At 31.5% G+C, this 17,814-nt stretch overlaps 1 long non-coding RNA gene across 1 annotated transcript; it reads right to left on the reverse strand.

The window, feature by feature from the left end:
• Positions 1–11,699: 11,699 nt before the first annotated feature.
• Positions 11,700–17,247, reverse strand: LOC127714187 (uncharacterized). Its single transcript, XR_007987603.1, has 4 exons — positions 17,194–17,247; positions 16,337–16,399; positions 15,238–15,297; positions 11,700–11,894 (listed from the first exon to the last, which is right to left on the reverse strand). It is a non-coding gene; the product is annotated as an uncharacterized LOC127714187 (long non-coding RNA).
• Positions 17,248–17,814: the final 567 nt, after the last annotated feature.

Here is a 17,814-nt window from a genome sequence, read left to right on the forward strand (position 1 = left end):
ATTCCGTATCAAGTGCACATATAAAACAGTTGGTCTTGAAGTATTGATTCTAGGTACCTACGTCGTTTATCATCTTAATAACGTGTTATTGTATTCTTGTAGTTGTCTTTGTAATTTATTACTTTTACTGTTCAGTCTATTTTTTTGTAATATCCTTTTGACGTGACTCGGTACTTATACATCCTGCCTTGCGTTAATGTGCTATGAGACATTTTTGTATTCTTGTCTTTCGTTTTTGCTACTTTGCTTTGACATTATGTCTTTTTTGTTTTTCTTTGTTAACATATTTGTTTGTTTATTTTATAGTAATTAAGATTAAAACACAATGTTGACTGCTGAATCCCTATTTTTGACATTTTTCCTATTATGTGTGTTTGTTTTGTTACATCAGCCGTAATGAAAATTTTAAACCCAAGAGCAACTGTTCACATGCAGTTGTCATGTCTGTAAATTTTCCATAAGGTGGGAAAATTGTCATTTTTTTTATACATTTATGTTTTTCACGATCACGATGGCCATTTTGAAAATTTTCAATATTTATTCCACATCTAGACAAGCAAGAAATCATATCTTTAAAATTTTGTTACATTCGATGTAACTCTCTCTTATCAACTCATACGTTTTTGTTTTCCCATTCTGTTACTTTGTAAAACATAGTCCGGAAAAAAAACGCTGCAATGTAGTTCCAAAGATCCTCAAAATCACCCAAGGCCTGTATAAATTGAACACCTACATTGTATGAATATTTCATGAATTTTCGTGGAGGCAATACAAAAATCAGTCACCAAACACTAAAAATTTTATTTTTCACACACAGCTCTACTGGTAGTGATCCTAATTATGTTTAACAACCATTAAGATTAGTTTCATTGGCTCCAGGAAAACTGCCGGACTAAATTAGGTGGAAGAAAAATAATAAAAGGGGAAAAACAAGGGTACAATATAAAGCAATATGTTAAGCGACATTCGTTTGGGGTGACATAAAAACTAAAATGCGCTACATAAACCCCACCGAAATCTGGAGATATAATGTGCACCGGAAGGGGGGCACTCAATGTGTTGCTCATGAAAGTACAAATTTTGTGATAATTTTAATTTGGTATGTCATATTCAACCAAAAGGTACATTTACATTGGGTTGTGGTTACGACTATTGGAACAGATATCCATAACGGTAAAACAACACGTAAAATTATCCAAGGGATTATTTAAACTTCACCATTCTTGGGAACTTTTGATTTGATTGCTCTCTTATAAGTACCATCCCTCTAGCTACATTACAACAAATGCATTTTTAAATTAAGCTAAAAGGCAGTTATTTAGTGAGAGCACATAATCTATATAGTAGAACTTGGATTTAAAGGATAATTGTTGTTTCTATCACATACAATTTAAGGGACAAGTTGCTAAGAAGAGGAATACAGGTCCTTTGTTTGTTTAAACACGTCCTCCGAATATGACAAATATGTTATCAATCTTGATAATGTTTGTTTGATAGAAATTTTTGTTGGAATCAGAGTATATATTTTTTTAACGAAAGTAAGATTAATCTTTCCCTTAAGAAAGAAACTTGTGATCATTTTTTTATGAATCAAAACATTTCAATTTGTTATTTAATTTGGAATAGGGTAAGAGATGAAAAAATCTTATTTTTAAGACTATCGCAAGCGGAATGCCACTTAGATGTAATCGAACAGATCATTGGAATTTGTTAGTATTCTCATATGATTCACACAGACCCAAAAGTAGGTAGTATCATAATAATTAGGAATTTCGACTTTGATTGTTGATAAAATTGATATTTACAATTTAGATTGAGACTACGTGCATCACTTGGAAGAACTTACAATATAACGTAAATTGTAAAAAAGGACATTTTATGTATCCAATACAGTGAAGGAAGACCCATTCCATCATCGTTGATTGAATTTTAATAGGAACATTTTTGCAAGCAATGTGTATAATGTGGCTGGCACTTAAAAACAATTTTTTTTTTGTGCTTTTTCGGCGGGAAACACATTTATCATTGAGGTTGGCAAAAGATTTTGCAATATTTGGATATTAAATTATCAATGTAGCATGTGTATTCCTCGACCGATTTTTTTTTTATGTATTATATCAAAGACCTCACGGCCTAAAGCCATACGAAAAAATTATTTCTTATTTTTCGCGTTACGTCTGTTGCTTTAAATAGCATAAGACTCAATTGAACCATTAGTAACTTGAAGCCGCTATTCCATGGGTGTGAGCTCATGATATTTCGGGACTTTGAATATCACATTTCGCAGAGAGGAGTTATTTCAATTACACTTTAAACGTGAGCAACCGAATTATATAGAATTGGAAGCTAGCGCATATGTGATTTGAAGTTTAGAATCGAAAATCTTACTCGCAATTGGTTAAATGTAGTTATAAGTGATGATAGGTACGTAGGTTTCTTTAAACTAGGGAGGTATTTTCGAGTTAATATCATGAAGATATTGCCCAAGTTAATGTAATCGAGGCTTTTGTTGTTAAAAGAAAGTTTTAGAAAGGACCATTACCCCGTTTCATTGTTTTCAATGCTAACTGGTCTAATTAGTTTGTTACTGGTGTTATCCAAGATGACTGATATATATATATTTGTGTTGGTTTGAATGTGGATTGTGCCACTGTCGTCACAACCATAATTGGTACAGTGAGTGAAGTATTGAAAAGGGTAATGAATTAAACTTTGTGCGAATTAGCTCAAAACTCAGCGGCTTTTGTATAAATGACAGCAGTGTATTTATATATACATCATGCAGAGTAGGTGATGTATAATGACAATGACTATTACTGCATCCACGTCCAGGAGCCGAGTTGAAAAAAGTCATCAAATTCATCGAGCAATTTAAGAACAAGCTGGAATAAATAATGTGCTCCGGAAGGGAGAGCTGATCCTGCTTCATATGTGGCCCCGGTCGTGTTGCTCATGGTGCTGTCTGTTTTTCCAAATATTTGTGAGTTATGCGAACAAGAAAGTTGATGTAATCTTAACGGAGTTTATCTATCTGTGAGGAGTCTGTAGAAAGTTCTGTTGTATGCATTTCTGTATATCGAAAGTTATAGTGTATTTATTTTTTAGAAGACTTCTCTTATGTGTCCCACATCTTTCTCTCAATTTCAGGATAATTGGTGTACTCAAATTTTAATTAGACACACACCACCTATTCTTGACCCTCATATCTATAACCACGTTAAATTATTCACTTCTTAACTTTTCATGGGGCGGAGTCAATATACCGATATTTATAAATCAGGGAATTGTACTGGTTATCGGAAGTTTTGATACATCAAACATTTACTTCATATATTAAAACAGGTATCAATTTTTGAATTCATTCACAATTTTTGTATTATTCAAATTTATCAATCAATATGTTTTATACAATGATCACGAGTTCTGCACCTTTCATCTGATACCTTAATTACTAAATGATATTCTACATAGTTTTATATTTACACTTGTGCGTAGGAACTATTTTGTTTTAAATCTGTACTACTTTCCGGTATGTACGTTTTCGACCAGACCCGATTTGGTGGTGTTGCATCTTACAAAGTCTATCTAAATTATTTTTACAAAAGAATGCCGCTCAAGCTGGTGCTAGGGACCGTATTAAATTTGCAGTGAGGTGAGCCTTTTTTTTCGTGTTGAAGGCCTCACTTTGACTTTTAGATGAAGAAAAGCATAAAAAGCGCTGTTCCTTTGCTTTGTTTGTGTTTTTTGTTGTATATGTATTAAATTTGTTTCATGGATGAATACCCCATATCCGTTTGTTTTTTTTTATAATTTTAGAAAAAAGGCAAACGCGACAGAAAGGCAACGACGATAGTACAACCAACAAAGGATCCATGAATCACAACGTTGTCATTAAAATGACACGTTTATCTTTATTGTGTTGTGTAGTAAAAACTTTTTGGTTAGAATTAAAATATTTAATCCAAAACTTTGAAAATTTGTCATGTTTTCAATATCATTAAATCCGATACCTGAAAGACGATACCTACTTATGAATTTGAATGTACTATGTTTTTTTTTCTGTCTTTATTGTTTTACATTAGAATAGTTTTCAAATCTTACAACACAGAAGAATGTATCGAAAGTCTGTTGGAGAAAAAAATAATTAATGTTCAGAGAACAATTGAAATTCTTTCAACCCATATCAACATATTTTGATAGAAAAATATTTACTTCCGATTTTACATGGCTATTCTGCTGTTATAGGATAGCTTTATTTAACAAAATACATAGTCAGTAGCCTGTAATTTAGTGGTTGTCGTTTAAATTTGTTACTGTTTTAAATATTTCTTTTTCGTTCATTATTTGGTACATAAATTATGCCACTAATTTCTTGTTTGATTGTTTTTACATTTTTTCATTTTGGGGCATATTACAGCCGTCCATGCGGTATGTTGAAGGCCGCACGGTGACCTATTGTTGCTAATTTATGTGTCATTTGGTCTCTTGCGGAGAGTTTTCTCATTTCCAATACTACCACACCTTATTTAAAATAGAAAAAAGCAAAATCACAAAAATACTGAACCCCGAGGAAAATTCAAAAAGGAAAGTCCCTAATCCAATGGCAAAATCAAAAGCTCAAACACATCAAACGAATGGATAAAAACTGTCATACTCCTGACTTGGCACAGGCATTTTCTCATGTAGAAAATGGTGGATTGAACCTGGTTTTATAGCTAGCTAAACTTCTCACTTGTATGACAGTCGCATCAAGTTCCATTATATTGACAACGATGCGCGAACAAGACAAACAGACACAATAGGTAAAAATGTCAAAAATAGGGATACAGCAGTCAACATTGTGTTATAATCTTAATCACTATAAAAACAAACAAATGTAACAAAAAAGCACAAAAAGGCATACATCAAATTTAACAACCTCATTCATTGCTTTTTTATTATAAGATATTATTTATCTATGTAAAATCCACCCATAAAGGATTGAAAGATTTAAAGTACAGGGACCGAATCCTTATCCTGACAGACACATGGTTAGGTTAACATTAACTCTGACGTAGAATAGCGCGTTTGACGTCACACAGGTAGATATAAATAATTTTGTCGTTCAAAGTATGAACATAGTTCTTTGAGGCATATCCTCTGCAGAATCTAAATTAGAAGTTTCCCTTGTCCTTCTTGTCGCTCGTCTATATGCTTATTGTGAATTTCTTCTAAAAAAAGAGCCACGTTATTATGTATCAAAGAAACACAAAAAGTCATATAGACAAAGCATATTAGCAAAAATGAAAGATAAGAATACAAATATTATAGAACAATAACACAATGACGGGATGCATAAGTACAGAGTCACGTCAAATGGATATCACAAAAAACAGACTAAACAGTAAAAGTAATATTAATAAAGACAAACCTGAAATAATTTAATTGTCTGATTACAAAATGCTTTTTTAAATGAATATGACCGTTTTCAGCCTGCAATATATGCCATACTGAACGTTTCGGCATATTTATGGTGAGTAAACAAAACTGCGTCTTCCAAACGACTGTTTACTTTAATTTTGTTTATTATGACTTTCGATCTGAAAACTAGAGACGTTCCGAAATCCTGTATTGGCCGGATCAGAACTCGGCCAATACTGACAGAAAATGAATATTGGCCGAGTTATTATATATTAGCCGAGTTGACACTTTTATATTGCATATATTAGGCAGTTTTCATAATATTAAATCCAATAGCAGAGTAGTTAATTAATAACATATCGTTTCACAATGTTTCATTAACAATGTCTTCCCGTATTCGTGTTTGTTTTGGTTCTTCTTTTTTTATATAATAAAAGATAACTTTTTTTATTCATATCATAACAACTCTCCGTTTTTTATTATAAATAATGTTAACAAAGAACTGTACAGATATACTACAAAAAAATATCGTTATGAAAAAAGTTATGTGAGCTTTGACTAAAATAACACTGCATGAATTCCACGAACTGTATGTGACCGAAGATAGTAAGTGATATAATTTTATTGTATGCTAGGTTTTTGGTGATTCGACCTGCGGTTTATCTTAAATGCAGATATTTCCGGTTTATTGCATTTATTAAGCGCTTATATCTGACCTCCTAAAAAGTAGCACGATGACAATCGAATAAACATAAATGATAGGTGACGCAAACACCCTTTCCTATAAGTATTTTTGCATTTATAATGACCTTATTGGTCTTATCTGGCTTTTTGAATTTGTAACAAATCATACTTTATACACTGTACTGCATTTTTGTTACATATTGTTTTTACTTATTTTGTGTTATATCTCGACTCACTATTTTTTTTATATGTACCATATTTGATAAGAATTTAGTATGAAGAAAAAAATTATATTCTGTAGTCGTACTGTGAACAACAAATTAATCTACATATGTATTTTGTAAAATATAAAACATATTTCCCTACTGCTAACAAAAAAAAAATATTATATCAAAATAATCCTGTGTACGTTATTTCATATAACACCATTTTGTACCAGGTTAGAGTTGTCTTTTTTACATTGTTTTAAACCTTTTTTTAATATTGTATTTATAGTGTGTTATAGATAAAATTTATTCGTTCAATGTATGTTTACTTGTTTTTGTCTTTATGTCTTTTTGGTCAAATGAAGCCATTTCAATTGATATTTAATGCTGTGGTTTTTATGGTTGTAATGTTACACTACTGTTTAGGGTTATGGTGAAAATTGGCGCCTGTTAAAACGTTTAAACCCGCTGCATTTGTATGTAACTGTCCTAAGTCAGGAGGAGCCTTTTCAGTGGTTATCATTTGCTGAACAGATGTGGTTCATAAGTGTTTCTCGTTTCTCGATTTTTATATAGATTAGACCGTTGGTATTCCTGTTTGAATTGTTTTACAATAGTCATTTTGTGGGCCTTTATAGCTTGCTGTTCGATGTAAGCCAATGCGCCGAGTTGAAGGCCGTACTTTGACCTATAACTGTTTACTTTTTACACATTATGACTTGGATGGAGTGATCTCTCATTGTGGCATTCATACCACATTTTCTTAATTCTATGTACAGTATGGTACAGTATGCTTTAGGTTATGGGAGATTTTACGGAATATTTTCTGCGCTTACATAATGATCTGGCTTTTGTCAAATATACAAATGGATTACCGACTGAGACAAGGACAAGGTACAGGGGAAATGTACTCATCAACAAAGGATCCGAGAGACTCCATGATCCTTACAGAATTTCCAAATCAGAATGGTTGAACGACCCAGGTATGTGCACGGCACTTGACTCAGGTATCAAACGACCAATTATCCCACTCTTTAGCACATATGTAAAAGTAACCCTTCTTTGACAACACATATTGCTTTGAAGTCATTGTTTACTTAAACTAACTAATACCGTACTTATTTAAGATTTGTAAAAATCCAGGGTTTATGTTTAAAAGTAGTTCCTTTCGAACATTAAACATTGCTTGAAAATTGGCATGTAGAAAGGTAAAACATGACTGTTTCTATAATGTTGGATTAATGTTAATTATTTAGAAACATGTCAAAATTGAAACATGTAGTTGAATAGTTAGGAATGTAAAATCATTTTGATGGTCTAACAAGCGAAAAAAAGTAAATCACACAAATCAGAAAACATGATATTAAACAGTTACACATAGGTTGTTCACTACAAAACAATTGTCATCATGAAGATTTCATGATATCAATTTATGTTTATAGTATTGCGTCATTCAACGTATTTAGCAGATACCATAGTTGAATGTAAAAACTGCATTAATTCACCCCTTTTCCACAAATGGTGTCAATTAAAACTTTTTCACCTCAGATACTATTGTCTTATAGCAAATCAAAAATGTTTCATGACCACAATTGTATTATTGATCAATACATGGTCCATTATTGATCAATACATGGTCCATTATTGATCAATACATGGTCCATTATTGATAAAAGAAGGTCGAAAGATACCAGAGGGACATAAAATCGAAAAGAAACTGACAACGCCATGGCTAAAAAGAAAAACAGATACAAAACACAACATAGAACAATAAAGACTAAGCAACACGAACCCCACCGAATTGGGTGATCGCAGGTGATAACTGATGGCCAAAAGGGGGAGCAAAATACAATAATACTTCATTACCTTTGATATTTTACTAAAATGTCAAATATCAAAAATATCGAACTCCAAGGGAAATTCAAAATTTAAAGTCCTTTTTCAAATGGCAGAATCAAAAGCTGAAACACATCAAACGAATAGAAAACAACTGTCATATTCCTGAACAGTCATTTTCTAATGTAGAAAAGGGAGAATTAAACCTTGTTCTACAGCTCGCTAAACCGCTCACATGTATGCAAGTCGCATAGATTCCATTATATTGACAACAATGTGTAAACAAAACAAGCAGACATAAAGGTTATAATGTCAAAAACTCAAGTTAAATTTTCAAATGTCGTGAGAGCAGTAGGACAAACAAGATTTTTAAGTAATTTCTATTAAAGTCATGCATTACGGTCAGTTCAAATTCAGTTTTCAATTTTGCAATATATGTCGCAGTATGACAAGATATGATTTCTCTTAATACACATTAACTAAGAATCCAAAAATAAAAGAAAAAAAACAGACTTTTGATAAAGTTTTCTGTCATTTTAGGTGTAAGACGACTAATTTAGTATAGATGTAAAATTAGCCCTGACCTGACAAAAAAGTGCAATTTAGTCGTTTTTACTTAAACTAATTATAACCAACAAAAATGCAAAAGTGAAACTTTTGGTGAGAGAAATATATCTTTACCAAAGTTTTGCATTAGAAAATGAGGGTAAATGCGCTCCATAGTGAATTTTGATTTCCATAAAACCATGGGTTATTTTTAGAAGTTGTCATCCCAACGTTGGTAATTCTCTACATTACTTTAAAAATTGGTTGAAAATTAGCATGTTAAAAGGTACTACATGTACAATTCATGGTTTCTCTGAAGTTGAACTTCAGGTAAAATATTTTGACAGCTGTGAAAAAATAAAAATTTGGTTGAAAAGAGATGAATTTGAATTGGTGGTCAGACACATTTACTTAGATGTCTGGATCTTCCTTCTTGGGAATGCTGAAACCAATGATATTGATAACCGAAAATGTATAACAACCAACATACGCGATGAGCTATATGACGACTACAACGGACCTTGAACGAATATTCAAATCAACATAAGGTCAGATTTGGCTAAGAATGTTAGAACATAAACAGATACGAAAGATATTCCTACCAAATATATGTAGCAATATACCAACTTCACTTGCATATGATACAAACATTTTCAAACTCATTCAGTATTCAAAAGCTTGAAGCTGCTACTCAGACTTTGTAAAACGTCACCAGTGTATGAGCAGAAAGTTGATGAACCAGGGGTATGTCAGGCAACGTCTCGTCTTGTTTTTAAAAGGTTCATACGAAGATACCTAGAACATGTTGATAAATATTCAACATAAAAAAAATACACGATGGTCTGGAAGTATAGGTGCTAGGTACTGATGTTGTTTATCATCTTAATAACGTATAATATACATATATATATGTAGTATGACGAACATTTTTCCCTTCTGTTTTCGTACTATGAACAACAAACTTATTCATTTTGTTAGAAGTTTTTCTATGCTCCATTTACTCCTTACAACAAATATTATTATATTTAAATTAACCTGTGTGCGTAACTTTGTTTAACGCCATTTTTTTCAAGGTTATAGTTATAAAAATAAGGAGATGTGGTATGATTGCCAATGAGGCAGCTATCTACCAAATTTTAAATGAAGTGGATGTAAGGAATTATAGGCAACTATAAGGCCTTCAACAATAAGAAAAAAAACATACCGTAAGGTCGGCTATAAAGGCCCCGACATAAAAATATAAAACAATCCTATTAAGAAAAATAACGGCATATTCTATAACAAAACAGTTTACGAAAATCACATATGACAAACATGAACCAACGACAAGTACTGAACTACTGGCTCATGACTTAGGACAGACACATACAAAATATGGCGGTGTTAAACATGTTTGTGAGCGCTCAATCCTCCCCTAAACTGGGAGAGTGATGTAACAAATCTGAGAGTACGCACAGTTACTGACAGCTAGTTCAAAACCAATTAGAACTAATAAAAAAATCATGCATCTAAGACTTAATTATCAATCAGTACACATCCAGCATCCAATGAATTTAGAATAAGACGTTGTGAACAGTCAGAGAAAAATATGACCTTGTGCAATGCAAAGATGTATGCATGTTTCACAATTCAAATCATTACTTCCTAAAGGCGAATGTAAACAAACTGCTAAGTGTTTGAGGATGACTAAAGCAGAATTTAAAATGTAAATAAAATAAAAAAAGATAACAAAGTGTGAAGATGAAACTATTAAGATTTTAGAAAGGCGTCTGGAAATGATGCAACTAAAGTTTATGTTCTACTTTTTATATTCGTGCGTCACTGATGACTCTAAGAAGGCCAAACACTTGTGCGGCGTTACACATTTATATTGTATTTTGATGAATTGGTTTACTTGCATTGATTAACTTTTTTAAACGTTTGGTTTCGGAAGTATATTTTAGAAACGAACGATACTGTCACATCATTTTAACCCTTGTGGATAGCCGTCTAATTGGCAATCATACCACGTCACCTAATTTTTATAGAAATGTAGCATGATCAACATTTGATTATCCCCCTTTTACCAGAAATATCTCAAATAAAATACGACTCGAAAATTTAAGATTCTATTATAAATGAGGTAAAGTATGTCTTGTGCCAGAAGTCTCTATTTGATATAAACTGTAATTAAGCATAACATGTCGTCCGAAAGTAAAGAATCGAGCGATTCATGATGAAGGAAAGTGCGTCGTGTAAACGAAATTCATAAAGTGTTTCTCTCTCTCTCTCTCTCTCTCTCTCTCTCTCTCTCTCTCTCTAAGTTTATATAACCAGAAAATACTTGGCAGATGCTCTATCGAGTTTCTACAAATCAATTAACAAAAGTGTGTTTTTTCTATTCAAAACGAGTTATTGAAGTGTATTCATGAATATGAAACGCATAATGATATTACTATAACATTTTACCTACTAAAAATGTAAGATTAAGGTATAGCATTTATTCTCCGCTTTCCTGTTAGATAACTAATTGTTCGCGCTGCTTGTATACTCTAATCTGCAATTAAGTAAAAATTCAAATATATTTCCGAATCTTTATTCATTTCGTTAAAGTGAAAAACGATAAAGCCTTTGATCGTTTCAAATATATTCGTTTGGTGACGGAAACCCCAATTGTCTACTGATTGCTAAAGGAAGCATATCATCATACATTTTTTTTTCTTTTCTTTTCTAAAATTATATACGTGCAATCTCATCTTTAACAATGTAATGCTGATTGTTTGTTATTCCTGACCATAGCCGGTTCTGAAGTTGGTTTTGTTTCAATTCACTGGAAATTATTCACCCAGATGATAAAATCGAAAGATTCCACACATTTAGAGTTACATAAATTTAGTTTTAACCAGTTCACGAAAAAAGAATGAAAATGTGTTACTATTATTTTATGCTTTTATGCTTTCAAATATTAACGTTTCGTTCGCTGAAATATTTATGTGCAAAAAAAACCTTATAATTATAGCATTCAAAATTCATATTTTACATGTTGTACTAGTGGCACAGTATCTATTATATTAGTAAATAGTTTTTTGTTTCGATATCTTCCTTTTTTCCTTCTCTTATTTCTTTTTAAGATGTCAAAATCGTTTACCAATTGAATCTATTTAAATGATTTTGTTGTCTTACATCCTCGTTTTTTATTCTTTGGTTGTCATGTGCATCATTTTTCTTTGGCTCCTGCTTCACCTGCAAGTATCAATATACTTGAATTGTAATTAGTATTTAATCGTGAATATGTGGTTTTGCTCATATAAAAGAAAAGTAAAATCACAAAAATACTGAACTCCGAGGAAAATTCAAAACGGCAAGTCCCTAATAAATGGCAAAATCAAAAGAACAAATCGGCTGAATATTTGTATGTTAAAGTGACTATATCAAAATTTGGTCATCTTTGAAAAAAAGCGGTTTCCTTTGTTGATCTATTAAACTATGAAAACAAACGTGATTTATTTTCTTGGACTTAATTTAAGAAATAATTGATGCGAGCTATACTTTGTTGTAGTTTTAACATGGGTAGGCATTATATTTGTGACTATTTTTGCCCGAGCGATAGTGTTAAAACTACAATAAAGTATAGCTTGCATCAATTATTTCGATTCTGATTAGGACAATTACGGTAATTTCTATTTCCGTATAAGTGTAGAGCGTTTGTGTAGGATCTTCTATGAACCTCCCTTTTTTGTTTGATTACAACCATACGACATGCAATGTGTTTTTTTTTCAGAGGGAGGTTGTTTTTTAACAGCCTACATTAACGTTGCCGTATCTAGGTCAAATATGTCAACTGCGAATTGCAACACATTGTAGTCATTGTATATGTATTTTTTAACGGCATTTGCATCATTTAAGAGTTTGAAAGTGTTTGATGTGAATGAAATATATTATGTGCATGCATATTTGATAAAATTCAATTTCTGCAGTAGTCAATATACGCATGTGCAAACAAATTTTATTGAATTTCGAGCATGGGTTTGTTTACAAAGCAAAAGAAGCACGTCATATTAGAATTACTTTATACTGTATAGAATATTGTAAATGAATCAAATAATACAGTAAAAGATAAGTAAATTTGAGTGTTTTGTCAAGTTTAAGTAATTTGAAAACTCAATTTTACAAAAAAAAAACGTTGAATATGTTTTATTTAACTTGAACGGCTAAGTTTTTCTCTAAAAGAAGTGAGCTTGAACTTAAAAACAAAATCCTTTATATTAGCAAATTCTTCATAGATAATCCGATTTTGAATTATTGACTTCACAGAAACTAATTCCCCGATATTTTCCCGTATGCATTGACCTTAACTTCGATACTTCTCGTTATCCACAGCACAGCGCAAGTGCAGGGGAAACCTGAAGAAAGAATATAAACCCATTTGCCCTTGAAGGTAAATAGATATAACAGATTATTATAGAGCGAAGGATTAGGTTCATTAAGACCCGCTTTTGGTCCCAAAATATAGCAGTTTTACAAAATTGTTAAAATGTAAGCTTTTAGCTATTTATTGGAAAGTAGAATACTTCTGTTACATAAATATGGGCTGTTTATCACAATACAATGCACATGTATCGGGTACTAGCATCATAAAGTCATGCTAAATTACTGAAATCTTCACAATTTTACCATTTAAGTTAATTTTTAGACGGTTTCCGCCTTAAATTGATGTGGCCGCATTTGTGTTCATTCTTAATATTTACATGTAAGTTGTATTTGATGATAATACATAACATATTTAAAGGTTGAGGATGAACACGGATGCGGCCACTTTCATTTTTGACAAATACCATCTGAAAAGTGACATATTAACGCATATTTGATAGATTTTTAATATTTAAGCTTGAATTTGAGCTCTTTCAAGATTAAATCAGTTTAAATCTTTCACATAAACTAATTGAATCTACTAAAGTAGACACTTAAATGTTTAAAATGAGTCCAAAATCTGAAGTTTAAGGCCAAAATCGGCCCTTACCGGACCTACTCAAACATATCATTTAACAACTGTTTAGAAATATTTAATTTAATGAATTGGAACACACTTCTGCAAACAACTCTTAAGTTAATTAGCTTGCGATCAACAACAAATGAATGAAATATCATTTGTCAAAAACACATTATAGATGTGTAATAAATACAAAACAAAACGTGCATGCATTGGTTCAATAATTTTGATAACATTAAAATTTCAAGAAACTCGTTTCATATCACTTTATTGAATTATGCAACGATCAGTTTTTGTCATAGTAAAGAATTTGATCTGTTAGCTAAATTCAATTGTCTTAAAGAGAGGCGATAAATACCAAAGGGACATTCAAGCTCAGAAGTCCGATATTAACTCATAAAACCATGGCAAAAAGGGTAAGAGATCAAAGGAAACATTTTATATATTATATCATAATTTCATGTAAGATTTAAAATTGTCGTATATGTATGTTGGCGTTTGTTTTTGTATCAGTTCAGTATTTCTTTTATTCCGTTATCTTCCTCTTACAGTTAATGTCTTTCCCTCCGTTTTTGTTTGTGACCCGGATCTGTTTCAGTTAAATCGATTTATGCCTATTTAACAGCGGTATACTACTATTAAAATTGAGAATGGAAATGGGGAATGTGTCAAAGAGACAACAACCCGACCATAGAACAGACAACAGCAGAAGGTCACCAACAGGTCTTCAATGCAGCGAGAAATTCCCGCACCCGGAGGCGTCCTTCAGCTGGCCCTTAAACAAATATATATACTAGTTCAGTGATAATGAACGCCATACTAAACTCCAAATTGTACACAAGAAACTAAAATTAAAAATAAACAAGACTAACAAAGGCTAGAGGCTCCTGACTTGGGACAGGCGCAAAAATGCGGCGGGGTCAAACATGTTTATGAGATCTCAACCCTCCCCCTATACCTCTAGCCAATGTAGAAAAGTAAACGCATAACAATACGCACATTAAAATTCAGTTCAAGAGAAGTCCGAGTCTGATGTCAGAAGATGTAACCAAAGAAAATAAACAAAATGACAATAATACATAAATAACAACAGACTACTAGCAGTTAACTGACATGCCAGCTCCAGACTTCAATTAAACTGATTGAAAGATTATGTCTTCATCATATGAATATCAGGCACAATCCTTCCCGTTAGGGGTTTAGTATCATACCATCATAACATATATGAGAAGAACATAACCCGTGTCATGCCAACAACTGGTTTTTAAATAAATGTGTTTAGTGCCGATTATTGCCTTTATTTACGCTTTCAGATATTACTGTTTCTTGCTTTTACATATTTTCGTCTTTAGAATACTTCATGATTATTCCCCGAAACAAGCTAAATATCATGATATATTTATAAACTACTCGTGTCACCTTCGCTACCATACATTATTCACTAGTTTCCGGTGAATGTATCAACAATAACAGAAGATACATTTTGAGCTAAGATTTATCTTTTTGTAGATTCTTTTTCTTAGGTCTTATTTTGGTTTCAAATCAGTTATCGATTAGATCGATGTGTATTATATTTAATTGCTAATGTTGTCTTACATTCTCCTCCATTGTTCTTAGGTTGCCAGTTATATCATTCGTGGTATGCATGTCATTTCTCTGAAAGAATCAATGCACCTGGACTAAATGTCAGATTGCCAATTTAAGTCGACTCAATTCGAGACAGTATGGTCAGCTATAAAATATCCCTACATGAAAACTTATTTGACATGCTAAATAGGGCATTCGAAATCCTATATGATTTCTTCGAAATGCTATACAATTTATTCGAAATGATATATAATTTTCGAAATCAAATAGAATATAGCAGATTTTTACGGGATATTGAAATATTTTATAAGATTTTAATTTTTATTAACCTGATGCAACAAACCAATGAATGAATGAAACTGTTATCATGCAGTATCTGTACAAAGCTACATATTTTCCCAATTTTTTTATTCACTTCCTTGTTAAAACCTGACGTATTTGATTTGCACGTTTGTGTAAAAAAAAATGTAAACTCAATTGGCTTGCAAAACATGCATTGGTTGTGGCTGGTGTGTCAGACCCTTTGTTTAATCACTTCAAATATTACATATTACTATTTCTTTCTTTTAAATAGTTGTGTGTCTAGATCACATGGTGGTATAGCAAGTATCAAAAGAGGGGCGAAAGATACCAGAGGGACAGTCAAACTCATAGATTGAAGATAAACTGACAACGCCATGGCTAAAAAAAAGAAAAAGACAAACAGAAAAATAATAGTACGCAAGACACAACATAGTAAACTAAAGACTTAACAACATGAACCCGACCTAAAAATGGGGTTGATCTCAGGTTGTCCGGAAGGGTAAGCATGTGGCACCCTTGGTTTGCTCACGTTATTACAAACTCGGTATATAGTCTAATTCGGTAGGTCACATTCGTGAAAAGGAAACGGGGTTGTAGTTACAAGGTAGTCTCGATCAAGTCAATGGCAGTCATGAGTGTGTCAAACGATTATACAAAATATATCAAACCAAAATTTACTTTTTTGTCAGATATGGAAATGACAAATAATAAAATATTTTCTTTTATTTATCTAATCGTATACAGTTGTCAAATTCGGTTATCATTTAATGTATTTGATAATATTTAAATAATTGTATTATCTTACAGTCAAATAATTTCTTTTTTCATGATGATTTCTACTCTGCTCTTTATCTAATTGTTGTTTGGCCTGAAATTATCAATACACCTGAATTGGAATTATAATTGAATTGTCGATAATATTTTTGTTGAGATTCAAATCTAAAAATATATACCCTTTCTTCCTGCTTCCATTGCTTACCAAATCATTTCAATGAAATAAAACTATAGCAACTGTCACACAAGTTGAATGTTAAACAAGATATAAAGTTTTTATTCTTTCCGTTCATTGATAAAGTTTAATGTAGGATTTTCGTTTCATTGACTTCCTTTTTTAATTTATTTTTGGAGTTCGGTATTTTTGGTAATACTTTTTTCAACAATTATATCAATTCATTTCATCAAATGATTTTATTGTGTTTTGTTTTAAAAGGCATTTTCTATTCATTTAGTTTATGTTTATTTAAGTTATTTTGTACACAAATGATGTTATATTATATATAGAGAATATTATATGGAATTTTCAATATCACATCCGTATTAACCCGAGATACGAATAGAATCCCAAGAGCTCTGATAGTGTATATTATAATAAAGACTATTCTTCTTCTATCTAGTTTTCATAATTGTCATTTCAGAATTGTGGTTAATCATTCTTGAACGGTCAACTCATGATAAATAATTTAGTGTAAACGACGATTTTATGAATGTGTATAAGTTCTTTGGCTTATTGTCCTTTTATCATGTTTATAAAACATAAATTGACATAAAGTTAAACTTTTTTGTCGGATTTCAAGATATAAATTGATTGTTTTTACAATGTAGGTATAAAATATTGTTTTCTCCTTAATTAGTTTGATAGAATTTAACTGATAACTGCCTTACACTCAAAGAACTTGGTTTTATAGATCTGTATATATTCTCCAAATTGATATCTCGTGCGACCTGAAATTATCAATAAACTTGAATTATTTAATTGTCATTAAAAGTTTCGTGTAGATGTAAATGCTTATTTACATGTTAAAACGCATCATAATGCTCGATTGCCAATAAGCATCTTTTCAAACAATGAAAACAATTGAAAATCTTTTTTATTCTAAAAAAACATATTATTGTTATGAAGGCCACTTGAAATATTTAGCTGATCAACGTACAGAAATATTCATTACAACATTAAGTCATTGTTATCATTTTGTATCGTGCATTTGGTGATTAAGGATGTTCGCCTTACCAAGTTGTATTTTTTTTAAATGACTGTTCTAAAATAATAGTATATCAATGAAGGAACTTGAAAAGCAAAATAAATTATAACGGAAATTGATTCTCTTTAGATTTTTTTTATATATTTAGCATAAGCATTTATTTTTTAAAAAATATGAAAAAGAAACAAGGATCTTTTTAAGATTTTCAAAAATGATTCTGTAGACTATTTGTCATGAAATTAAGAAAAGAAAATCAGGGGTTAGCGGGCATAATGTTTTATTTACCTTACATGGATAAATCTAG

The sequence above is a fragment of the Mytilus californianus genome, unplaced genomic scaffold (genome assembly GCF_021869535.1).
Source record: "Mytilus californianus isolate M0D057914Y unplaced genomic scaffold, xbMytCali1.0.p SCAF_9, whole genome shotgun sequence".
Lineage (NCBI taxonomy): Eukaryota > Metazoa > Mollusca > Bivalvia > Mytilida > Mytilidae > Mytilus > Mytilus californianus.